This window comes from Rhinatrema bivittatum, chromosome 6, assembly GCF_901001135.1.
Source record: "Rhinatrema bivittatum chromosome 6, aRhiBiv1.1, whole genome shotgun sequence".
NCBI lineage: Eukaryota > Metazoa > Chordata > Amphibia > Gymnophiona > Rhinatrematidae > Rhinatrema > Rhinatrema bivittatum.
The window spans coordinates 57,848,577-57,876,277 of NC_042620.1; the positions used below are offsets into that span (position 1 = coordinate 57,848,577).

The 27,701-nt window shown below is 44.1% G+C and overlaps 1 protein-coding gene across 1 annotated transcript in view; it reads right to left on the reverse strand.

Moving 5' to 3' along the window:
* Positions 1 to 27,701, reverse strand: part of LRP1B (LDL receptor related protein 1B) — a 3,516,099-nt gene that overhangs the window by 86,482 nt on the left and 3,401,916 nt on the right.

The following is a 27,701-nucleotide window of genomic DNA, read 5'->3' on the forward strand; positions in this document are numbered from 1 at the left end:
TGAATTCCATTTAGATTAATCAGAGCTACTCCTTTTGGTTCTGAGAGTATCAGTAACACGATATTGGTGGTTATAGAATTATATAGGATTTTTTTTTAATAATGATCTGTTTCTACATGTAGATAACCCACCATAAACAGCAGTGATCCCAGCAATACTTTTGAAGTAGATGCAAAAGCAGGATCATTCGCCAATAATACCTTTGAAGCAGATATATTATTGAAACATGGATCTATGTTGGGGGAGAGGAGACAATTAAGAACATAAGAAAATGCCATACTGGGTCAGACCAAGGGTCCATCAAGCCCAGCCTCCTGTTTCCAACAGTGGCCAATCCAGGCCATAAGAACCTGGCAAAGTACCCAAAAACTAAGTCTATTCCATGTTACCATTGCTAGTAATAGTGGTGGTTATTAACCTAAGTCAACTTAATTAATAGCAGGTAATGGACTTCTCCTCCAAGAACTTATCTAATCATTTTTAAACACAGCTCTACTTAAATGCCCTAATCATATCTTCTGGCAACAAATTCCAGAGTTTTAATTGTGCGCTGAGTGAAAAGAACTGTCTCCGATTAGTTTTTAAATGTGCCACATGCTAACTTCATGGAGTGCACCCTAGTCTTTCTATTATCCGAAAGAGTAAATAACCAATTCACATCTACCCTTTCTAGACCTCTCATGATTTTAAACACCTCTATCATATCCCCCCTCAGCCATCTCTTCTCCAAGCTGAAAAGTCCTAACCTCTTTAGTCTTTCCTCATAGGGGAACTGTTCCATTCCCTTTATCATTTTGGTCACCCTTCTCTGTACCTTCTCCATCGCAATTATATCTTTTTTGAGATGTGGCGACCAGAATTGTACACAGTATTCAAGGTGTGGTCTCACCATGGAGCGATACAGAGGCATTATGACATTTTCCGTTTTATTCACCATTCACCATTGAATTTGGATTCACTGAAGATTAAGGGCTAAGATAAGCACTGCTGTAGTTTGCTGCATTTTATAAGTAATCCAAAAAAGAAAAACTAGATTTAAGGATTTTGTATAATTTGGGAAAAATTATTATATCAAGGAACAAATGTGTGCAGTAAGAAACACTGGTATCTTGGCTCATATATGAACGTCATATTTTATTTTTAAAAAATAACTTGATTCATAATCAGAATATACAAACATCTTGGAGGAGACCTATGGGGTGGATTTTGGGTGTGATATTAGTTATTAATTTTCCATTCTCTAAAAGGACTGGTTATTGCTTATAAAGTAAACTAAGCACCATTTAGCTTTTGCATGATAAAGAAGGTATAACTCTAGAAAGATAGTACAAATCCATTGTTTGTCCAGTACAAAAGTAATCACCTGCAAACTTGTATTGACCTATATGTAGTTAAGTGGATTAAAATGGCAATGGCACTGCCAAATTTTAAAATTATCCTATTAGGAATAACTTTGACCTCAGCAGATGTGTGAATAGATGACGGGGGAGGAGAGTACTCACTAAGGCCTGGATTCATCATTCTTCGCAGAATGATGAATCCTGTGAAAACGGGGAGCGGGGGTCGAAGGGGAGGTGGGCCTGCGAAAGCCTACAGCCTTCGCACCATGGTGGTGCGATTTCGGCGGCTGCAGTGTGCCAGCTGCCGCCGTTTGCACTGTAGAGCGCCACCATGAAAGGTGGTGCTATTGAGCACTACTGGCGACGATAATGTTAGTAACATTATCGCCAACAGCAAATCCTCCGCTGACTCTGCCCCCTCTCTGCCACGACTCCAGCCCTCCTGACTCCGTCCCTAATCTAATTTGCGTGCTATCGCATGCGAAAAAGGGCCTTTTCGCATGCGATAGAGGCTTATCACATGCAATAAGCCCTTAGAAAAATAATCCCCTAAGTGTCCCTGTGGTGGCTGGGATCAGTTTAGTGTCAAAAATGTTTGTCTCCAGCCTCAGAGTTAAACTAAATTAGGGGAAAGCACCCCTGGTCCTTGAGAGCCATGAACTGGGCAGGTGTTCAGCATAACCACAATGAATATGCATGAGATGCATTTGCATGCAATGGGAAGCGTGGCAAGCAATGTATCTCATCAATATTCATTGCACTTATTATGATTATCTGCCTGCTGGTGAGATGATATGCATGTGTATTCAGTGCAAAGAGCTCTGTGGCAGACAGAGAGGTATATAGAGGAGACCTTCAGGGACATAGTAGATCAGTCCCAACGTCAATCCAGCAGCCCTTGTGCTGCTTTGGAGGATCAAATTTACCTGGCAGGAGACCATCAACTTAGTGTAGCATGAAGTAATCCTCTAGAACTTGCCCTCAAGGTGATGCCTTATCCTCTTGCACAGAGGATGTGAATCTATACCATATGCCCAGGAGAGAAGAGTTAGGATGATGATGAACGTGGGTGATTCAATCATTAGAAATGTACATAGCTGAGCTGCTTTTGAGCAGTGGATCACTTGTTAACTTGCCTGAGGATCCATTTGTTTAGGTATATGTGAGTACCGAAGACATAGAAAGGTATAGGAGGGAAGTTCTGAAGGCTAAATTTAGGATCTTAAGTAGAAAATCCAGAATCAACAAGACTGCATTTTCAGACATGCTCCCTTTCTACAAGCAAGACACCTGATGCAGACTGAGCGCCAGAATTTCAATGCATGGATGAGAGTGCTGAAAGATCTGAAAAATGAACATGTAGACCTATTATTAGTAATCGATAAATTATCATTAAAAGTAGCTATGGTACCTGAAGATTGGAGGGTAGCCAACATAACCCCATTTTTTAAAAAGTTTTCCAGGGTTGATCTGGGAAACTGTAGACCACAATGTCAGTAGCAGGTAAAAAAAAGTTTGAAACTATTATAAATAACAAAATTACTGAATCTGGATTTAGTCAAAGAATGACTTACCTCACCAATTTGCTACATTTGTTTTAAAGGCATGAATAAACATATATAAAGATAAGTCAGTTGATATAGTGCATCTGATTTTCAGAAAATATTTGACATAGTACCTCATGATATACTCTTGAGGAAATTAAAAAGTAATGGGATAGGAGGCATTGTTCTATTATGGATTAAGAACTGATTAAAAGACAGAAAACAGAGAGTAGGACTAATGTCAATTTGTCAAATGGAGAAAGGTAAATAGTGGCATGCCTCAGAAATTTGTACTGAGACTGCTGCTTTTTGTCATATTTATAAATGACCTAGAGATGGCAACAATGAGCGAGGTGATCAAAATGGCTGATGATACAATATTTTTCAAAGTTGTTAAATCTGAAAGGATTTTGAGAAATTGCAGGAGGACATTGCAAGTCTGGACATCCAAATGGTGGATGACATTAATATAGACAAGTGCAAATGGATGCATTCAGGTAGAGCAAAACAAATTATAGTTGCACGATGCAATGCTCCTCATTGGGAGTCCCCACCCAGGAAAAGGATCTAAGCATTAGGGATGTGAATCATTTTTTGACGATTTAAAATATCTTCCGATATATTTTAAATCGTCAAAAATCGTTAGAGGCACGATACAATAGGAATTCCCCCGATGTATCGTCAAAAATCGTAAATCGGGGGAAGGGGGAGGGCGGGAAAACCGGCACACTAAAACAACCCTAAAACCCACCTCGACCCTTTTAAAATAAATCCCCCACCCTCCCGACCCCCCCCCCCCAAATGTCTTAATTACCTGGGTCCAGGCATAAATCTGCCAACAAAGGTAAGGGGGGGGGTGTAGATAGGGCCTGCTTTTAGCAGGCGTAAATCTGCCAACAAAGGTAAGAGGGGGGTAGATTAGGGCCGGGGGGTGGGTTAGGTAGGGGAAGGGAGGAGAAGGTGGGGGGAGGGCGCGTATCTTATAAAATCCAGCGTACTTTTGTTCGCGCCTGGTGCGCGAACAAAAGTACGCGATCCCGCAAATTTTTTAAATCTACCCCCATGTGTTTAAGACAAATATAAGAAAATATTTTTTTATTCACACATAATTAAAATCTGGAATATGTTGCCGGAGAATGTGGTAAAAGATGCTAGTGTAGCTGGGTTTAAAAAAGTTTAGATAAGTTCTTGGAAGAAGAGTCCTTAAAACCATTATTAAAGTGGACTTGTGGAAATCCACTGCTTATCCCTGGGATAAGCAGCTTGGAATCTGTAAACCTTTTGGGATGCTGACAGGTTCGTGTAACCTGGATTGGCCATTGCTACAGGATTCTTGGCTTGAATGACCTTTGGTTTTGACCCAGTGTGGCAAAACTTTAGTTCTCATGTTCTTATGAAAACCAGTTTGCAGCACTCATTGACCAGAGTTCCCTGCTCCTGAGCTATATACTGAACTAACTATGCAGAACCAGGTTTCCTCTGTGACTGAGAGTGTATTTCTTAATTTCATCAAATTTGAAAACTTTGATCATTTTTGGAGAAGAAAAATCTGGTCATGATTATCCATGCCTTGATAACAAACCTTTTGGATTACTGCAATTTGTTGTACCTAGATGTTATATCTAATTGCTCCTCCAAAATACAGCAGCTGGTCTACTGACTGATTTGAGTTGGTATGACCATGTTGCAGCAATTTTGGAGGAGATGATTTGGCTTCCAGTGAAATACACAATAAAACGTAAGGTTTGTCATACATTTTTAAATGCCCGCAGATGGGCATGCCTAAATATCTGACAAACTTCTTGAAGCCTTATAAATCCAAGAGATCCCTTAGGTAATCCCACAAGGCCCTTTTGGCTACTCCTCCCCTGGTATTTGCTCAATAAACAGTCACCTGTCACTGTCCACTTAATTGGTTTGCACCCATACTTTGGACCAGTTTACCCTATTAGGCTTGGATAGAGGCCAACTTATTTGAAAATCTGGAAAAGAGTTATATCATAGTTGTTTGAGATAACATTTGATCAGGAATCGGGTAGTTGAGTTGACAGGATGACTTCGAAGATTTGAGTGGATAAGTGATTAGAACATTAGATTGTGATATTGTGCTGGTAACTTGTATATTGGGTTAGTAGTAAAATTTATTTTGTGAGAGTTAAGCAGATAAAGTAGATGGTTGTGTGTGTGTGTGGGGGGGGGGGGTTGTATTACTGAGGGAAATTATATGGTCTTCTATTTTATAATGCTGTTTGCTTGATGCTCTATTTTGATGTGATTACAATTTATTATAAACTGAGTTTAAAGGGGAAAGCAGGATATTAAGTAAAATAAATTTGTGAATAGATTAAGATTAAGTTAACTTTTGGCAACTGAGATAATTCTAAGGAGTTGCATTTATTCAGTAGTTCATGATGTCCTTCCATATATTTACCAACTACAAAGACAAGAAATTGCTACATAGACATTTCCTTCTCTATGCCTTCACTCTACTTTCTACATTCCCCTTGCTAGCCATTGTGTCACTCTACTCAGTACCCACTCCATATCAGCACCTTCTAGTATATGCTCTGCAACACTTCCATCTTTTTCTTCTCTGTCACCTAAGGCTGCGGCAAAAAAAAAAAAATCGACTTCAGTTTGTCTGAGTAGGGAATGATACAGCATGCACTTATGATCCCCACAAAGACTCCTCTTAGTCTGCAAGTTTCCTGTTTAAAAGAGAAACCAATAACACATAGGAAAGCTGCTAAACTACATAACTGCTTCTAAGGAGGTAACACCCATAATACTGTACTGCATGATAAATATCTGCAAAGTATAAAAATTATAAACTTTAAAAGTCACAATCTAATATGTAAATTCAAAATAAAATATTTCTTCTATTTTTTTCTTTTATTTTTCTTTGCCATATTGTTTTTAATCTCTTTTCAGATATTGTCTGTCTGCTGATATTCCTTTTCATTACTATTCAATTTGGGATTAATTTTCAAACAGCCCACATAAGCAAGCCAGCAAAAAATGCATGTAAGATACATCAATTTTCAAAGCAAACATGTTCATTATCTAGCTTTGAAAATTATCCCACCAAATTAATATACCTGCTAATATGTGCATGGGAAAATATTTGAGAAAATGTATGTGCATCCTTTGGAAATATAAAAGCATACATGTTTGTGCAAAATCCTTTCCCAACTCTGACTGCTGGTAATATCACCACTCACTTTAAATAAACTTACATGTGAACAGGACATATGTGCATTAGAGATGTGCATTCGTTTATGACGAATTAGGCAATTTCAACGAAATTGCCTAATTCATCGTGGTTTCCCTGAAACAGATTTTCCATGAACTACGAGAAAATTTTGTTTTTCAGGTTTGTACGGGGGAGGGCCCACATTTTATTTTTTTAAATAAAAAACCACCCCAAGAATTAAAATTTAGTATAATACAACCCGCCCCACCATCCCGATCCCTCCCAAGACTTACTAACATCCCTAGTGGTCCATCGGGGTCCCGCGAGTGATTTTTCCCTCCGTGCCATTGGGCTGTGTGGCCTGCCTCGCATCAAAATGGGCCGATAGCCTTTGACCTACTATGTCACAGGGGCTACCAGTACCATTGGTCAGCCCCTGTCACATGGCCATTGGCGCCATCTTGTGCTCCTACCATGTGACAGGGGCTGACCAATGGCACCGGTAGCCCCCGTCACATAGTATGGGCAAAGGTTATCGGCACCATTTTGATTACTGGCAGCCATCGGCGAGATCGCTCCTGGACCCTCGCTAGACCACCAGGGACTTTTGGCAAATCTTGTTTGGGACAGGAGGGTCCCCCAAGACTTGCCAAAGTCCCTGGTGGTCCAGCGGGGGTCCAGGAGTGATCTCCTGCACTCGGGCCGTTGGCTGCCAGTAATCAAAATGGCGCCGATAGCCTCTGCCCATACTATGTCACAGGGGCTACCAGTGCCATTGGTCAGCCCCTGTCACATGGTAGGAGCACAAGATGGCGCCGATGGCCATGTGACAGGGGCTGACCAATGGCACCGGTAGCCCCTGTGACATAGTAGGTCAAAGGCTATCGGCGCCATTCTGATGCGAGGCAGGCCACACAGCCCAATGGCAAGGAGGACAAATCTCTCGCAGGACCCCCGCTGGACCACCAGGGATGTTAGTAAGTCTTGGGGAGGGATCGGGATGTGGGGGGTTGTATTTAATGTATTATTGTAAATTTTAATGCTTGGGGTGGGTTTTTTTGAGCTTTGTTTTCCCACGTCGTTTTTTGGGCCCGTTTCATTTTTCCCTGTTCAGTTTTTTGTTCTTTTTTCCAAAACACTAACCAAGGAAAAACTAACTACCCTCATACAATCTGTCATCTTGTCTCCATATCATTTTCTATTTTCTTCCTATGTCTTACCAGTGGGAAGGAGGTGTACCCTCCCCCTCCCACCAGCAATGATGGCTTAGGCCATGGACAAGATGAAAGGACCAGGGTCATCTGCCTTTCCAGAAATTGCAACAGAGACAATAATATGGGGAAGGGAAGGAGCCAGATTTCCCATCACATCATCTCCTAGAAGAGTCAGGAGTAGGCTCAAGCTGAGATTCATGACAGGAAGGATGGGATCTCCCCCTCAGAAATAGCTATCAGTAGACTATACTTGAGAAGCATCCTTCATTTCCACCCATTACCAGCACCATATTAAAATCAGCCACAAAAGAAACGTGTTGATAGTAATATAGTAACAGAGTAGATTATGGCAAAAAAAAATACTTAACTGGCTCACTAGTCTTCTTGTGTTCCGCGCCCATGGCCATCCACGGGCGCAGCCCCCTACCTCCACCACGGCAGCGACCCACCGTGGCAACTCCTGAAACGCTCCCCGGGGCCGGTGCCCATCACCACGGGGATGGTCCGTGGTCTGGCTGCCCGCTGGGAGCCATCCCTGCTCCTCCCTCACGGAGTTCTGCTGGCTTTCCTCCTCCTCGGAAATCCAAGATGGCCACCAATATCTTTAGGTGCGAGGCCGTGCCCCCCTGCTGGATTTAAAGGGACCTGATCCCTTTAATGATATTTACCTGCTTCCAATGATCCAGAGCAGAGGAAGTATTAAAGGAGGCTTCCTCTGCTCATTCCTCGACTTGGCAATGTCCTCCCACGCTGTCTAGTCTGCTTGCTTCGGTGAGTTCCTTGTGCTCGGACTCTGGTTCATGTTTCGTCTTGGTGTTCCTGGTTTCTGACTTTGGATTGGCTTACGGTGATTCTCTGATTCCTGACTTCGGATTGGCAAGCGGTGATTCTCTGGTACACGACTTCGGACTGGTGAGCATTGACCCTCTAGCACTTGACCTAGGACTCCTTCAAGACCACCGTCTCCAAGGGCCCACCTAAGTTCCAGCGGCCTGGGTCCCTACGGGCTCCTCTTGGGGGGACCGTGGGCTTCCAGGGCAAAGCTTCAGTTGGCCTTTGCACCGATACCCTGACCTCTCTCGGTCCACCTAAGTCCCAGCAGTCGGGTCCCTACGGGCTCCTCCCGGGGGGACCGCAGACCACCAGTGGTGAAGACTGCTCATCCGGTCATCTCCTTGTTCGTCTCCACAGTAGCTTCTGTCTTCAGTGCCAAGGGTCAGCTGCTCTCCTCCTCTGTCCTGCCTCGCCACCCGATGAGAGAACCTATGGATCCTCGTCAGCCCAAGGGTCCACAAGCCTGAGCATAACAGATTGCCAAGTCCATGGACCCAGCAGAGGCATCTGCCCGCCAGGCCATTCCTGGAATGGCCCAGCGCCTGAAGGAGCAACAACAGACCCTCGATGCCCTGGTCTCTGCGGTACAGGGCCTGACCCAGCGCCTCGAGGCATTAGGACCCATGAATCCTACGCTACTGTCTCCGTCTGGGGCCCAAGGAGGCCGTCCTACTCAACCGCATACCGTCCGGGCACCCAGGGGCGACCTGGGGCACGGAACCCGCACTCAACTTCCGGCACCCTCTCGATACACTGGAGATGCAAAGTTGTGTCGAGGATTCCTCAGTCAGTGCCAGGTCCGTTTTTCCTTGCTGCCGGCGTAGTTTCCCAGCGACCTGGTGAAAACCAGCTACATTATGTCCCTGCTCGATGGGAAACCTCTGATCTGGGCCTCTCATCTGTGGGAAAGAAGGGACCCTGTCTTCGAGGATTTGAGTCAGTTTTTGTCTGCCTTCCGGCAGATTTTTGATGAGCCCGTCCGCAAGTCCACTGCGGTCTCAGAATTGCTCCGGTTGCGGCAGGGTTCTCAGACAGTGGCCGAAAACGCAACTGAATTCCGTACCCTGGCCGCAGAACTGAATTGGAGAGACGATTACCTCCATGGAATCTTCCCGGAAGGACTAGCCTCTCGCCTCCAGAATGAGCTAGCCGCGAAAGAACATCCAGAAGACCTCATTGGCATCATAGAGCTGGCCAATCGAGTGGATCGGCGGATGATGCTTCATCCTCCAGTATTCAAGGCGGTGAGGAGGCCCTCCCCTCCTTCCAAGTGTGCATCTGAAACCCCTAGAGCACCTGCCGAGGAACCCATGGAGTTGGATTGCGGAAGAGTCTCCCCACAGGAGCGTCAGAGATGGTTGAGGGAAGGCCTCTGTTTTTACTGCGGAGCAGCGGGCCACCAGATAGCGACATGCCCGACCCAGTCGGGGAAACACTCGGGCCTAGGACCGGAAGGAGGTCTCATCCTGGGCCGTGCTTCTCCCGCACCTCCACTAATGCTGCCTGTGACGTTAACATTTGCCGGCGGAGAGTTCCACACTTTAGCCTTGGTGGACTCAGATGCCGGTGGTAATTTCATTATGAAGAACCTGGTGGAACACTTGGGGATCCCACAAGCTCATCTTTCAGCGCCCTTGGTCATCTCCTCCATTCAAGGGAAACCCCTCCCGGAACGCGTGACACACACCACGGTCCCTGTCCCGCTGAGGGTTGGAATCCTTCATCAAGAACACATGCCATTGTACGTTTTGGAGTATTCCATACACCCAATTGTCCTGGGCCTTCCCTGGCTGCAGGAGCACGAGCCTCAGTTTAACTGGAAAACTCTGCAGTTGTCCCGCTGGGGGCCGAAGTGCCATGGCAACTGCCTCCAAACCATGGTTCCCATCCCCTGTCCCGTGGCTTCCACCAGCCTTCCTGGCCTGCCGGCCCCCTATGTCTTGTTTGCAGATGTGTTCTCGAAAAAGAAGGCCGAGGTACTTCCACCCAATCGTCCCTTCGATTGCACCATCAATCTCCTCCCTGGTACTGAGCCTCCCCGGGGCCGTACCTATGCCCTCTAGCCTGCTGAGACGCAGGCCATGAATGAATACATCAGAGAGAACCTGGAAAAGGGCTTCATTCGGAAGTCGAAGTCACCCTCAGGGGCGGGGTTCTTCTTTGTCGGTAAGAAGGACAGGACACTTCTCCCTTGTATTGACTACCGGGGCTTGAATGCCATAACGGTCGAGGACCGTTACCCCCTGCCTCTCATCTCTGAGTTCTTTGACCGATTACAGGGGGCGAGGATCTTTTCTAAGCTAGACCTCAGAGGGGCTTACAACCTCATTTGAATCAAATTGTCATGGCCCTCCAGCACGCCTCCTACTCCTCAACCTGTCGCCTCTGAAGATGTCCTCACCTACCAGGTCCGGGAGGTGTTAAATGTGAGAAAACTTCACAAGAAATGGGAGTATCTGTTGGCATGGGAGGGCTTCGGTCCCGAAGAGAACTCCTGGGAGCCCATGGCTAACATCCTGGATCGGAGCCTATTGGACCAGTTTCACAGAGACCACCCATCTAAGCCCAGGCCTCCGGGAAGGCGCCCTAAAGAGGGGGTACTGTTGTGTTCCGCACCCGTGGCCATCCACGGGCACGGCCCCCTTCCTCCACCATGGCGGCAACCCGCCGTGGCAACTCTTGAAATGCTCCCCGGGGCCAGTGCCCATCACCCCGGGGATGGTCCACAGTCTGGCCGCCCACTGGGGAGCCGTCCCTGCTCCTCCCTCACGGAGTTCTGCTGGCTTTCCTCCTTGGAGGAAATCCAAGATGGACGCCGCCATCTTTAGGAGTGAAGCCACGCCCCCCCTGCTGGATTTAAAGGGACCTGATCCCTTTAATGATACTCACCTGCTTCCAATGATCCAGAGCAGAGGAAGTATTTAAGGAGGCATCCTCTGCTCATTCCTCGACTTGGCAACGTCCTCCCACGCTGTCTAGTCTGCTTGCTTTGGTGAGCTCCTTGTGCTTGGACTCTGGTTCCTGTTTCGTCTTGGTGTTCCTGGTTCCTGATTTCGGATTGGCTTACGGTGATTCTCTGGTTCCTGATTTCGGATTGGCAAGCGGTGATTCTCTGGTACACGACTTCAGACTGGTGAGCGTCGACCCTCTGGCACTTGACCTAGGACTCCTTCAAGACCACCATCTCCAAGGGCCCACCTAAGTCCCAGCGGCCCGGGTCCCTACGGGCTCCTCCTGGGGGGACCGCGGGCTTCCAGGGCGAAGCTCCAGTTGGCCTTTGCACCGATACCCTGACCTCTCTAGGTCCACCTAAGTCCCAGCGGTCGGGTCCCTACGGGCTCCTCCTTGTTCGTCTCCACAGTAGCTTCTGTCTTCAGTGCCAAGGGTCAGCTGCTCTCCTCCTCTGTCCTGCCTCGCCACCCAACGAGAGATCCTACGGATCCTCCACAAGGTGTACACCCCTCATCGGCCCAAGGGTCCACAAGCCTGAGCATAACAAGTCTGACTGGTTCTTCTTTCCATCCTCCATGCATAAAACATGGCTACTTCCATGATATCTTCCATTATCCAAGATAGTTTTGGTCATCTTTTTTATCCATATTTTATGAACTTTGGAGAATTTGACCTGTAAATACCTGCTGCTTTGTTGCCAACAATTTATCATGTTAATCCTCTTTGCTATAAGGTTAATATTCAAAAGGATTTATACATTTAAAACTGGGTTTTACTCATATAAATTCACTTTACACATGTAAGTGGGATTTGAAAATTGCTATGATATATGCTATTGAATTGTCAATAGGTTTTCTACTTATAAATACACTTTAAGAGTTTTAAAATTTTAAAAGCCCGATACACACATTAATTAGGAGATACATGAAGAATTTGGGTTTGCATGCACCAAACAGATTTTAAAAGCCACTGAGATATGCACGCATCTCCTCTAACACACACATCTCTATGGTTTTCAGAAAGGGGTGGGGTGTGGGTGTGGATTGAGTGAGGCATGGGCATTATGGGGCCATGAACCTAACATGTGCATGTAAATACTGATGCGACCCGGCATGCACCAAGGTCCCCTGCCATGTAACTTTACTTCTACTTTGGATGCTGTGTAAGTTAAAATTTAAAGAAAACTAGGTAAATTTGTGGGTTTTAAGGGTAGGGGCTAACTGGATGGAGTGAATATTATCAAACCAGGAGGGAATGGAGGACCTATCTCTTAACTGGGTGAACTGGGAATTAACTGGTAAAACTGGGAATGGCGCCAGCATGTGCCCCTTTTAAAATCCCCCGGTTTACACGGTAGAAGTAGGATTTGCATGCACCAGCGTGCACTCACATAAAATTTGGCTCGCACGTGCGCACAGCAAGGCTATTTTATAACGTGGGGTAGATTTTCAAAAAGTGCACCTTCGCGTACTTTTGTTGGCGCATCAGGCGCAAACAAAAGTACGCTGGATTTTAGTAGATACGCGCGTAGCCGCGCGTATCCGCTAAAATCCTGGATCGGCGCGCGCAAGGCTGCCGATTTCGTGTAGCCGGCGCGCGCCGAGCCGCGCAGCCTGCCGCCGTTCCCTCCAAGGCCGCTCCAAAATCGGAGCGGCCTCGGAGGGAACTCGCTTTCGCCCTCCCCTCACCTTCCCCTCCCTTCCTCTATCTAACCCACCCCCCCTGCCCTATCTAGACCTCCCCCTACCTTTGTCGGGGGATTTACGCCTCCCGGAGGGAGAAGTAAATCCCCGCGTGCCAGCGGGCCGCTAGCGCGCCGAGACGCAACCTGGGGCGGTTCCGGAGGGCGCGGCCATGCCCCCGGGCCCACCCCCAAAACGCTGCGTCCTGCCCCCAAAACGCCTCGCCGATCCGACACGCCCCCAACATGCCCCCGACACGCCCCCCTCGAAAAACCCCGGGACTTACGCGAGTCCCGGGGATCTGCGCGCGCCGGTAGGCCTATGGAACATAGGCGCACCGGCGCGCAAGGCCCTGCTCGCGTAAATCCGGGCGGATTTACGCGAGCAGGGCTTTTAAAATCCGCCCCTGTGTGAATATGCACGCGTACGTTATAAACTGGCCGAATATCTGGGTGCGGGTTGATGTATGTGCACAAATGTGTGCACACACATGCTGTCCCTATGTGCAAATGGCTTTTGAAAATTGCTACGATAGTATGTTACATTTACAAGCGTAACTCCTTTGAAAATTACCTCCCCTAATAACTGTGGTAAAAATTAGATATGGGCATGATTTTTTAAATTAATCAAATAATCGTGGCGCTGAGGAGGATTAAATATACAGTCCATGAAAAGAGTCAGATTACCAAAATATTAAATCTGTGAATCATCAATTTAGTGTGGCCATTATTTCTATTTTTATCAGATTATTTTGACCTCCTCACCTTATGTACATATTTTTCCTGTTCTTTATCATCATTTCAAAAAGCTCATGGCAATAAAGATTGGGTTACTCTGCGTGGTAAGAGTGAATATAAATACTAAGAGACAGACTTTAGGAAAAAGCAGAATATTCCAAAATTATCTGTTGTTATGTTTTGTTTTTGTTTTTTGCAATCAAACTTAGACAAAAAATGGCCATGGTAAATATAGGGCCAAAATGAAATTATTTATTTTGGTACTATATGCAATGTTAAATATTAATTCAAAAACTATTTGCTAACCAGGAAAGTCAGATTAAAACCAATGTCTCTTTATTAACTGGGTCCCACTGACCCAGAGAGATAAAATGATTGACTTGCCCAGATCATACTGAGAATCAGTGACCGAGGTGAGTGCTGAACTTGTAAATCAGTTCTTCTAGTGATTCACCATCTAATACTCCAACCACTTGTTCTCTCTTTCTTCATAGGCCATTTATATTCTTCTTGCATACTACAAAATATTATAACAATACAGAGGCACTTAAGCAAGTAAGGGGCCCATATTCAGCCACTGAGTGACTAATAAAGTTAGCCGATACACTTATCTGGCAAAATTAACTGGGATAGTCAGCCAAGTGGCAGAGCCACTGAATATACCTAGATATCTTAAAGTTAGCCAGATAGGTGTATTCTGCTAACTTTAGACCATTCCTAAGCTGCATCTAGAGTTAGCCAGTTAGCTTAACTGGATAACTCTGAATATCGGAGTTATCCAGTTATGCTAACAGTTAACTCCTCACCTCCTGGAAATGCCTAGTGCCTGTCCCTGGAATGCCCCCAAATTAACCGGCTTTTTTCTAGCTGGATAACTCCTTATCTGGCTAGAATATAGCCAGTTAACATTTTTAAAATAGCAGCTTAACCATTAAGACACAGAACTTTCTAGTTATCCATCTAATTTGCTTTTGAAATGTTTAAAATATATTCTATTTTTAAACTCAATATTATAAGCAAATATATCCCTAAAAATCCCCAGAATCCATCTTGATATGCTGAGGATAAAATGTCAGCCAAAATATCAAATAAAGCTGACTTGTAGAACATGCATGTAAATTATATTCTCCTTTACCAGCTAATCATTAAAAATGTGGTGAACAATTAAATCATTTGCAAAGCATTATCCTAGTTTTAAAAATGATTTCATTAAACCTTTGTTGGGTATTGTAAGCTGTGGAACCTCATTATATACACCCAAATGTTAATTTGTTAAACAAATCCCACTTGCAATTCCAGGATTTATTCATTGTTGGTTTACTTATAGTTAAGCCTGCTAGCAAATTCCTGTGTGGACATTGTGTGACTAGAGTTTGGGGCAGCTTTAATTAAAATTTATACGTTTATGACTGTTGTATTGAACTGTAATAATTGAACCAAGAAAATGTCATCAGTTAATTAAATGCCTACATCGAAGGGACATAATTAAAACTTTAGATATGGTAGTTAAAGTTCGCCAGCAAACCAAACTAATATGATTTTTTCAGTAATGAGCAATAACTGTCAGCATCTCAAAAGTGTACTCTAGTTTTAAATAAGAGAAGAAAAAAAGGAAACCTAATACAGTTATAAAGTTTCCCAAAGGTGTTAACAATGCTTTGTATTTTCTTTGCCATATCACCCTTTTTTCATGGGGTAATCATTTTTTAGGGTAATTTTGTAATATTGCAAGTAATTATGCAGCAGCTACATATATAAGTTACACCAATTTCCGCATAAGTTTACTTTTTAAATTATGAAAAGTATGCACAGATACCTGCACAAAGTTATAGCTGCTGTTTGTAACTCATAACTTGTCCCTGTGAATTTAAGTGCATACTTAAAAAAATTGTATATTGAGATAATAAAATAGTACAATAAAAGAGAAAACTGACAAGGCAATAGGAGGTATAGAAAGAAAGAAATAGCTTCTAATGCAGAAAAACATAGAAACAGAAATGATGGCAGAAAAAGACCAAACAGCCTATCCAGTCTGCCCAGCAAGCTCCCACACTTATTTTCCCATGCTTATGTTTCACTGACCACCAAGTCCAGGGCCCTTGTTGGTAACTGTTTGATTGGAATTTCCTGCCACCCCTTGCCGTTGATGCAGAGAGTAATGTTGGAGTTGCATCAAAGGTGAATCATAAGGCTTAATGGTTAAGGGTAGTAACCGCCACATCAAGCAAGTTACCCCGATGCTTGTTTACCCAGACTGCACAGATCAATACCTTGTTGGATGTTGTCTGAATGTAAATCTTCTTTTCCACATTTCTCCCTGCCATTGAAGCAGAAAGCAATGCTATATATGCATTCAAAGTGAAGTATCAGGCTTAACTGGCTTAGGGTAGTAACCGCCACAATAAGCAAGCTACCCCCACGCTTATTTGTTTACCCAGACTGTGTAGTTCAGTTCTTATTGATTGTTGTCTGAATACAAATCCTCTTTTCCACATTTCCCCTTGCCTTTGAAGCAGAGAGCAATGTTGGAGTTGCATTAACCATGTGAATGCTTATTGAGTAAGGGTAGTAATCACCACGTAGTAGCCACCATTCCAGAAAGCCACCCCCATGGCTCTTCTCTTCATTCCCATCCTCTAGCCTTTATGGATCCACAGTGTTTATCCCATGCCCCTTTGAAATCCTTCACAGTTTTAGTCTTCATCACTTCCTCTGAAAGGGCATTTCAGGCATCCACCACCCTCTCCGTGAAGAAATACTTCCCGACTTTGGTTCGGAGTCTTCCTCCCTGGAGTTTCAAATCGTGATCCCCTAGTTCTACTGATTTTTTTTCCAACAGGAAATGTTTGTTGTTGACCAAGGATCATTAAAGCCTTTCAAGTATCATATAACCCCTGCTCCTCCTATCATCCAAGGTATTCATATTTAGGTTCTTCAATCTCTCCTCATAAGTCATTTTATGAAGACTGTCCACCTTTTTGGACACCCTTCTCTGGACCACATCCATCCTGTCTCTGTCCCTTTGGAGATACGGTTTCCAGAACTGAGCACAGTACTCCAGGTGAGGCCTCACCAAGGCCCTGTACAAGGGGATCATCACTTCCTTTCTCTTACTAGATATTCCTCTCTCTATGCAGCCCAGCATTCCTCTGGCTTTTGCTATCACTTTGTCACATTGTTTCGTCAACTTCAGATCGTTAGACACTAGCACCCCAAGGTCTCTCTCCTGCTCCGTGCACATCAACCCTTCACCCCCCATCAAATACAGTTCTTTCTGATTTCCACACCCCAAATGCATGACTCTGCACTTCTTGGCATTGAATCTCAGCTGCCATATTTTCGACCACTCTTCCAGCTTCCTTAAATCCCATCTCATTCTCTCCACTCCTTCTGGCGTGTCCACTGTTGCAGATCTTAATATCATCTTCAAAAATACAAACCTTACCTTCTATCCTGTCTGCAATGTTGCTCACAAAGATATTGAAAAGGAAAGGTCCCAACACCAATCCTTGCGGCACTCCGCTTAACACCGTTCTCTCTTCAGAGTAAGTTCCATTTACCATCACACATTGTCTTCTGTCCGTCAATCATTTTGCAATCCAGGCCACCACCTTGGCACTCACTCCTAAGCTTCTCATTTTATTCACAAGCCTCCTGTGTGGGACTGTATCAAAAGCTTTGCTGAAATCCAAGTAGATGACATCGAGCGCTCTTCCTCAATCCAATTCCCTAGTCACCCAATCAAAAAAGTCATTCAGATTTGTCTGACAGGACATTCCCCTGCCTCTGGTCCAGCAATTCTTCTGACTGTAGATAGTTCACTATTCTTTTTTTCAGCAGCGACTCCATTACTTTTCCCACCATCGAGGTAAGGCTAACTGGCCTGTAGTTTACAGCCTCCTCTCTGCTCCCACACTTGTGAAGTGGGACCATCGCCGCTCTTCTCCAATCACTTGGCACCACTCCCGTTTCTAGGGATCTATTGAACAGGTCACACAGCAGACACGCCAGCACATCTCTGAGCTCCTTCAGTATCCTGGGATGAACCTCATCAGGCCCCATGGCTTTGTCCACTTTCAGTTTTCCTAGCTCTTCCCATACATTCTCTTCTGTAAACAGAGTTTCATCTACACCCCTCCCCTCCAGTTTCTTGTTAACTAGCAACGGTCCTTTCCAGGGTCCTCGTTAGTGAACACTGAACTGAAATATTCATTTAATATTTCTGCCATTTCTTTGTCTCTCTCCACACATTGATCCTTTTCACCTTTCAGTTTCACTATACCACTTTGGACTTTTCTCCTTTCCTTGAAGTATCTGAAAAATGTTTTGTCACCTTGCTTTACCTCTTTGGCAATCCTTTCTTCTGCTTGACTTTTTGCTTTCTTGATTACTTTCTTTGTATTCCTCAGTTCCACCAGATAATCTTCCTTGTGATCCTCTCTTTGGGATCTTTATATTTCATAAACACTGTTCTTTTAACTTTTAATTAATCAGCCACCTCCTTTGAGAACCAGATAGGTTTCATTTTTCTCTTGCTTTTCTTTACTTTTCTAACATATAGATTAGTTGCCTTGATAATTGCTTCTTTTAGTTTGGCCCACTGTTGTTCCCCATCTCTCATTTTCTCCCAGCCTTCTAGTTCTTCCTCCAGGTACTTCCCAATGTCAACAAAGCCATGTTTTTACACTGCAAAACTCGGGTCTTCGTGCGACTTCTCTGTATCCTATTTGTGATATGAAACCATACTGTTTGATGATCACTGGTGCTGAGGTGGGCACCCACATGGACATTAGAGACATTATCTCCATTAATGAGCACTAAATCGAGTATAGCTCCCTCCCTCATGGGTTCCATTACCATTTGTTTGAACAGAGCCCCTTGCAGGGCATCCACTATCTCTCTACTACTGTTAGATTCTGCAGAAGGGATTCTCCAGTCTACATGTGGCAGATTAAAATCTACAACAATCACCACTTTTCCCTTCTTTCCCATCTTTTGTATGTCTTCAACCAGATCTCTGTCAAGTTCTTCCATTTGATTTGGAGGCCCCAGCATTTTTTTTTAGGACAGCTCATAATGCTTCTTCTTTGCCCCATCTTCCTTGCAGCTCAGATGCTTGGATATTGTTTTTGACATAAAGAGCCACTCCTCCCCCTTTTCATCCTCTCTGTCCTTCCTTAACAAGTTATAGCCCGGTATGACCATATCCTAATCATGAGATTCCGTGAACCACGTCTCAGTGACAGCAAAAATGTCCAAGTCTATCTCCACCATTAGGGCTTGCAGATCTGGGATTTTATTGCCCAAACTCAGAGTCTGAGTTATGCTAAACAAGAGTTTCACAGTCCTAGACCACAGTTTATGATCAGAGCAGAAAAGCACATTGTCATCTGGATCTGTCCCCCTGTACCCTCAAATAGCAACCATTGGGCCTACATTTTCATATACAAGAGGTAAATGTTAGACACCATTTCTTTACCTGACAATTTCAGAAAAGGGTCCAATACTTTAAACACATTGTAATAGTTGTCTCTCACATAAAATTGATCAGTTGCATAGAAAATACTGACGAGCTGATCTGATGCCAGACATCTAGAGGTAGTTTAGATGACTGTCTCCAAAATCAAGCTACCAGACACCTTGCCATCACCAAAAAATAGAGCACTAAGGGAATTCTTCCCTTACAGGAAGAATAAATTCCTGGGATCAGAAAGCCAAGGAGGATAATGCTCAGGTCAAATGGTAGTTGGATTCATGATATCACTTCTTTCCAAAACATCTAAATCAGGGGCAAGTCCACCATATATGAAACAGAGAACCCAACTCTCTACATCCTCTCCAGCACCTGTCTAAGTCACTTAGGGCCTCATTTTCCAAGGAGTTACCGCGTGTGATAATTCCGCAAATCGCGCTAACAGCAGTTAACACGATTTGCGGAGGAGCAAATGTAAAGTAGGGAGGATTTATCGTGTGCCGCACTGTCAATAACTATACCTCTTTCATTTGCGTTACAGGCCGGTAAAGGTTTATCGTGGTTCATGATGTCTCCTGACAGGCCTGTTTCAGTATATATGTGAGAGAGAGAGAGAGAGAGAGAGAGAGAGAGAGAGAGAGAGAGAGAGAGAGAGAGAGAGAGAGAGAGAGAGAGAGAGAGAGAGAGAGAGAGAGAACCTTACCATAGTGCCTCCTCCCAAGACAGGTATTTGTATCCCTATGGGAGGCCCACCTAGTAACTCGAGGTGAGGGTTAAGTATTAGTGTAGGGGGTTAGGGGCCACTTTCACATTCAACATGAGACGTACGAACAGAACAGTGGTCTCTTGTGAAGATTTGATGACCTACGGAGAGAGGAAACTCACTCAAAGATGAGATTTGTGCAATGTTCCCTCCACCTAGCTTGTTGTTACCCAGGTAGAGAGTCCATCAAGCTAGGTTGAGAGAACATTACACAAATCTCATCTTGGAGTGAGTTTCCTCACTCCATAGGTCATCAAATCTTCACAAGAGACCACTGTTCTGTTCGTACGTCTCATGTTGAATGTGAAAGTGGTCCCTAACCCACTACACTAATACTTAACCCTCACCTCGAGTTACTAGGTGGGCCTCCCATAGGGATACAAATACCTGTCTAGGGAGGGGACACCATGGCAAGGTGCTCTCTCTCTCTCTCTCTCTCTCACTCACTCACTCATATACTGAATCAGGCCTGTCAGGCAACATCATGAACTACAATATAGCCCAAATTGGGCTAATAGTGCTACTTGCAATAACAGCCTTTCACATAGCTGATTTTGCAATACACATGCTTATTAGCATAAGTACACCCCTTTTTGGTATCACATGTGTCTGCCCCCTACTCCCAGTCATATGGCAATGAGTAATGTTACCAGACCAGCTGATGTCAATTTTGTGCCAATCAGCGGTCTTCTCAAGACCTCTGCTACATTTGAGGGGGCAAAAAGCACACTCTCTGACAATTGTATGAATATGATCAGTGCAACAGACATCAGAGCTGTGAAAACGAAACTTAAGTGGACTGATTTCCTGGAAACTACAGCAAGTACAGCTGTCTCTAGCAACGAGGCACATACACATATGCAAGGTTTATTAATTGGACAAGGGATAAGGGGTTGGTAAATGCAGATACCTATTGATTGGCTGAAGGTAACACTTTATAATACTGTGCACTAGCAGTGTAGCGCTGAGTAGGTTTGGACTTGCACCATTTGCTTCGTAATGCCTGCTGCTTCTGAAGAAACCATGCCTTTCTTCATAATAAACTTCACTGTTTGACTCCTAGAGCTGGTCTCCATGGGTCTTTCTAGTCCGAGGTATATTTACATATGGTGCCATGACTCCCTCCCGTAGGGCCCTGATCAAGGCCCTATGGGTAGTCTGTCTCTGGTGCCGGGCAGGTGGCAACCGCCCATCACTTCCGTTGGTCCCAGTGCTTCGGGCATGGTTGGAGTCGGTAAGCAGCACCCTAGAGTGGTGCACACGGGGCCGTGACACTTTCCGGCGCCCGTCTGCAGATCCATGACCTTGTTCTGGAGCCCGCTTTCTTTTTTTTGGCCTCCCCCGAGACGTCGGAAACAGGTAAGGCCCGGGATCCCTTTCTTATAAGAGGGGTCCCTATTATTATTGTGCTTATTTTGTGTATTTAAGTGTAGATTAGTTTTTCCGTGCCTTTGTTTCTGCCTTTTCTGTTCCATTTCCTAGATTTTGCTCGCTTAAGGACCCCTCTCATTTTGTAGGTGGGTCCTTGTACTTTGCTGTGCTTTTCTTTTTTTTTCTTTTTTTTTTTTTAACTTTCACTTTCGGCTGTCTGCTTCTGTGGTTTGCTTGCTCATTGTGTTCTCCTGCGGTTTCATGTTTCCTGGCAGGCTGCTGGGATTTGCAGTCTTCTCTTAGAGTATGTTAGCCCCCCGTCGGAATTCTTTTATGTCGAGCACAGTGTGTGTGCGCGTGATGTTCTAATGGAACTGGAGTCTTCTCTTGGAGTAGGTTGGCCCCACCCATCAGAATTTCTTTGTGTACAGCAGAGAGGGAGAGAAAGGGAGGGCTGGGGAGCCCCCCTTCTTCTGTCTGCAGTGTTAACTGCAGTTACTTTCCAGATGCTCTTCACTTTCAGACAGTTTTCTGAGAAATCCCTTTTCTCACTGTTTATCTAGTAGCATTCTCTGTTCCCCGCTCTGCGTTATGCTTGTGAACACAATGTGTTTATTTAAAGCTACTTTCATTTAATAATTAGATTTGATTTATCATTAGAAGAGGACGTATTGCTTTTCCTTGTCTCAGAGTTCCCAAGGTATTAATTATTAGTGCTAAAGTTTACAACTCGCCCGCTTGTGTGGCAGTGAGGAGTGAGGACCCTAAGGACAGGATTCCGCTGAGGGGGGATGCAGAGGGATGGACAAAGAGACAAGGGAGAACAGAGAAACTCCATTTTAATGAATTGATCAGTTTAGTTTAAAAATGGAAATTTGTGTTTAGTTTAAAAACAGATTGGCAAGGAATTAAAATATATTAAAAAGAATAATAATAGTTATTGGGGCATTGAGAAAAAGTTATTCAGCAGTCAGGATTCAGGCTATTACAAAGCATACAGAGATTTGGTCATCACACTGGCACACTTAAAGTACATCCCTAAGCCTTTTCTTGCAAATTTAAAATGTCCCTTATGTAAATGTTATATGTCAAAATTAACAATGATTTGTTATCTCACAGAGGAGAGAGACTTCCCCAGAAGTGAAAGAGTTATCTCAGTAACAAAGATTCTGTTGCAGGACTGTATTCCAGAAGAGAAAAGAAAAATTCTGCAGCTGAATATTAATGAGTATAGTGCCTCCTAGAGGCATAGCAATATAAAAGGAAAAAAGGTAGCTTTATGATTGCAATTTGCTGAATTAATATCAGAATGTTTAGTTTCAATTGAGCTGTAATTTCTCTAACCTTTATGTTGCCAGATTTTATATTTGTTCCAGGTTAATAACAGATGAAATGTTTGAAGACTGTTGAAGATTGCATTTCCTCCTTTTTCCCAGTTTTTCATTTTTAAACAGATCTATATTTTTGATTTTTACTTTTGTTTTATTCTAGATCAATCTAGACACTATCTAAGTATTTTTTCAAACACTTTTTTGGCCTACTTTTATTTTTGATCAGGGGTTTGAGCTCAAAAGAAAAAAATATGTGTTACTTGTTTGTTTTCTGTGTTGTGTGTCCTTACACCTGAAGAGTGAATGAAGTTGTGTGCAAAGTTTAATGTTCTATGTAATGACTGATGGAATCTTCTCCATGATTAATCTGAATTTGTTTTGCTTTTATGTTAGATTCTGATCAAGTAGCATAACTAGTGCTGAATAGAAAGGCTGTGCTTTGATGTCAGTAAGCCAAGAGAACTGTTTGCCCCACACACGTCACTGAGTTCAGAGATTATCCCATCCTTATAACTGCATCCTTTGCCATGGAATTGGACTGTGAACTGTTTTCAAAAAAAGCCATTGTACACCTTTCATCATACGTTTCATCATTTGATTTTCTTTTGTGTGTGCATTGCTTTGTGTCTTGCTCAGATGCTGTTTGGACCTATTTGCAAATGCCATTATTTAGACAGAATTAATGCAGTTTTTCCAAGTTTTGTAGCATTTTCCAGTCTAACTTCCACTCAAATACCATATCCCACTGCTTGCCCTCTTAGAGTGAGATATGTCTCAGTATGGATCAAATGTTTTCTTGCATTCCTTATTCTTTGAGTATCTGTCTTTTTCTCCGGATCTTCTTTTGCTGACATTGATCTCCTTGTAGAGATTCACCCTTTTTCACTGAGGATTACTTTCACAGGGATATGCAACTATTCCTATTCCTACCTATGACCAGAACATATTGTGGCCTATTATGACCCTGCATCCTGGGCTCAGGATGACTCTTGGGGTTACAGAACTCCAATATATATATGTTAAATCGTATTACAAGACTGCAAGCTGTTGTTGAAATTATTACTAATAAAACTGCAATAGCACTGAGAATACTAGCTGCACAGCAAAAGGGTTTCTGGAACACCATTTACCAGAACTATCTAGCATTAAATTACATATTAACTTCTGAAGGAGGATTATGTGGAAAATTTAACCTCAGTAACAGTTGTCTTCAAATAGATGACAAAGGCAAACAAAGTCAGTGATCCATTAGGATCCCTCGGATCATGGTTCTGTAGATTAGGCTCAGGTTTGAAAAATTCTAATTGGCTCCATGTGTAAAAATGCCTTACTGGGACTTGTTGTTTGCATCTGCTTGCAATGCCTCTGTATCTGCTTATGAAGATGTCAAGATCGGGTGTCTGAAATATTGGTAAGCCACATCAGCACACGGATCATGCTGAACCAAGGAGACTTTGAACCTGATGCTCTTGAATTCTAATGATATTAACGCCTCATTCCCTACCGCAAATAATAGCTATCTGTGAAAAATGAGCAAATTGGTACGAGGACGGGTATGTCTCTAGCAACTAAGGAATAGCCTTGGTAAGGCGGAACAACCTAAGACAGGTGATGTGCGACGCAGATAGGTGTGAAGGGTTCCTAGGAGAAACCCTTAAAAAGGGTGGAATGTGTGAATATGATCAGTGCAACAGACGTCAGAGCTGTGAAAACGAAACTTAAGTGGACTGATTTCCTGGAAACTACAGCAAGTACAGCTGTCCCTAACAACAAGGCACATACACACATGCAAGATTTATTAATTGGACAAGGGATAAGGGGCGGGTAAATGCAGACACCTGTTGATTGGCTGAAGGTAACCCTTTATATTACTGTGCACTAGCAGTGTAGTGCTGAGTAGGTATGGACTTGTACAATTTGCTTTGTAATGCCTGCTGCTTCTGAAGAAACCACACCTTTCTTCATAATAAACTTCACTTTGACTCCTAGAGCTGGTCTCCATGGGTCTTTCTAGTCCGAGGTTTATTTACACAATTAACAAAGCCATGTCCAGAACCACCATAAATGGCCCTCCATTGCACATGAGTGGTGTGTGACTCAATTTCATGATAAAACCAAAAAGGCAAAAACCTTGAAGAAAGAAACTTCCTGTGACAGTTTTAGTCTGCAGGTTGCCCCAGAAGTGAGCAGCCTAGTCCTAGGGGAATTAAATCTAGGTCAGCAATGGTAGATAACTTCTACTTAGGCCAGTTACCTTTCCTTCAGGTTAATCCCTCTGGTACTGGTGGCCAGTGAGACATGAGACTGGGAGTAACCCCAACATGGATGTTGCGACCGTCACTTCCCGACGGCTTCACTCCGCCTACCTTTCCTTTTTTGTGGCTCCTCCTGCTCTTCATGGATGCCTGGCTGCCGCGGCGTCCACCTGCCATCCTCTCCGGCATCCCTGGACCAGCTTGGGAGCTGCCTCCTGCCATGTTCTACAGGTATCTTAGGGCACACGTGTGCCGCGCTACCCTCATTCTTATTTCCTCATTGGCACTTTTCTCATGAGGGTCCCCCTGTGATGATGTCACACTGCCCGGATATTTAAGCCTACAGTTTATTGCTAGCCATTGAGTTAGCAAGGGGGATTCTTACGGATGGGATTCCCTTTTCGTACCCAGCTACTCTGCCTTTCCAACTTCTATTGGACTCTTTCTGCTAACAGGGTACCCACTCCTCGGGGGCCTCATTTGCTTCTTTCAGGTTGCTATCAGGTAACCGGTACTCGCTCCTCAAGGGCCCATGTTCTCTGTACCGCTGCCTGCATCTATCTCCTCTTCTACTTGGAAGAATTTGCTACAGACACCATCAGTGAGTACTACTATCATCCACTCCTCAGAGCTGTCTCCCTGGAACCAGGTACTCGCTCCTCGAGGGCCTGCCTCCATTCCAGTGCCAGTGCCATCTCCTCTGTGGAACCACTGTGTGAGTACTTTTCAAATGAGTCTCTCTGCTTCCAGGGATCTGGTACTCGCTCCTCGAGGGCCAATTCTCGCTATCTCAGGGCATCTCCATATTTGGGACTCTGTGAATGTTCTATTGTACTCATTTTCTCAGTTCTCTCCACTTCAGCACTGCTACCGGAGAAACTGCTGTTCCAGCACACTGGGGAATACTAGCCCAACTGGGCTACATCTTCTACTCACTATGCCACCTCTGGTGGCTTCTCAAACTGTCTAAATAAAGATATAATCTGTGTTTATGTGTCCAGAGCTGATCCTGACCTGTGGCCCCTCACGGGACTTCCCCCATGGGTGTGGTCAGCTGCCACAGTGTCCAAGGATCCACCCAAACCTCACTAATTATAACAATGGATAAGAAACGAGAAGCCTGAAGTAGGGTAAGGGTCAGAAACTAGCCATAAATCTAGAATGCCAGTAAGGAGAGCAACCAGAGCACCAGATGAAGAATGTGAATGTAAGGGAAGTAGTCACCTAATGTACCCAGAAACCCTTCAACATGGTCAAATGTCATAAAAGAAAGCTGCTTCTTCTAGGAGACTCTGATATTAGAGGAACCAATTTGGTAACTCATTTTGATCGGGACACAATGGTTATGTTATGGAGATATGGTTCACTGAGTCTCATGATTGGGATGCAGCCACCCTGGGCTATAACTTGTTAAGGAAGGACAGAGTGGACAGAGAAGGGGGAAGAGTAGTTCTTTAAGACAAAAGCAATATCCAAGCAACTAAATTGCAAGGGACATGTGATAAAAAAGAAGCATTATGGACCATCCTAAGAAGAGAAGATGGTGCTTCCATTTTTACTGGTGTGATCTACAGACCTCCAACCCAAACCGATGAACTCCACAGAGACCTGTTTGAGGGAAAGAAAGGAAAGAGTTGCTGGTTGGAGCATCCCTTCTGTGGAATCTTCAAAAAGTAGAGAGATAGTGAATGCTCTTCAAAGTGCTCTGCTCAAACAGTAATGGAACCTACGAGGGAAGGTGTGATCCTTGATCTAGTGCTCACTAAATGGGATAATGTTTCTGACGTTCAGGTAGGGGCTCACCTGAGCAGTAGTGATCATCAGACAGTATGGTTCAATAGCACAAAGATCTGAGTTTTGAATTTCACAAATATGGACTTTGCCAAAATGGTGATGTACCTGGAGGAAGAACTGGAAGACTGGGAAAAAATGGGTGAGGTGGAACAACAGTGGGCCAGATTAAAAGGAGCTATTACAAAGGCAACAAATCTATATATTAGGAAAGTAAAGAAGACTAAAAGGAAATAGAAACCAATCAGATCATCTACGAATATATCGAAAAGCACTGGTCCAAGCACAGATCCCTGAGGCACTCTACCGCCCACTCTCCTCCACTAAAAAAAACAACTACTCAATCTCACCCTCAGCTTCTCGCCCTCTAACCAGTCCACAATCCATGAAAGGACATCACCTCCTATCTCATGACCCTCAAGTTTTCTCAGAAGCCTCCAATGAGGAACCCTTTCAAACACCCTTCAAAAATACAAAAACACTACATACACCAGCCCATCCCCATCCACATGTTTATTATCCCCCTCCAAAAAAAAAATGAAGCAGATCTGTGAGGCAAGACCTCCTCTGTGCAAATCTGTGTTGACTGTGTCCCATCAAACCATGTCTTTCTATATGTTCTGTGATTTTGATCTTTAGAATAGTTTCCACTTTCTTCCTAGCACTGAAATCAGGCTCACCGGTCCATAGTCTCCCGGATCACCCCCAGAGCCCCTTCCAAACATGGGGGCTACATTGGCCACCCTCCAATCCCCCCAGCATAATGGATGATTCCAATGATAGGTTACAAATTTTAACTAATAGATCTGAAATTTTATCTTTGGGCTCCCTTAGAACCCTGGGATGTACATTATCCGGTCCAGGCAACCTGGCACTCCCAAGTCCGCACGGCAGATGCTACCATAATCTTGCTGGGCTGACTAGATGGACCATTTGACCCTTTTCTGCCATCACTTCTGTGTTTCTATATTTCTATGTAATTGCTGACACAATTGCAGTCTTTTGGAAACTGAAGCAGAGCCAGAGTATGATGACTGGAAGGTAGGACCAAGCTCTGGCAACTGACTGCTGAGACTGCCTTATCTGTACAGGTCTATATAGGAAACAAGATGTTTGCTGAGGGGAAAAGAGCAGTACAGAGCTGGGAGGACTAGATAGACAGTTCAAGCAGCTCACAGCACCATCTGCAGGATGGAGGAGACCTCTGCAACATATCCTTAC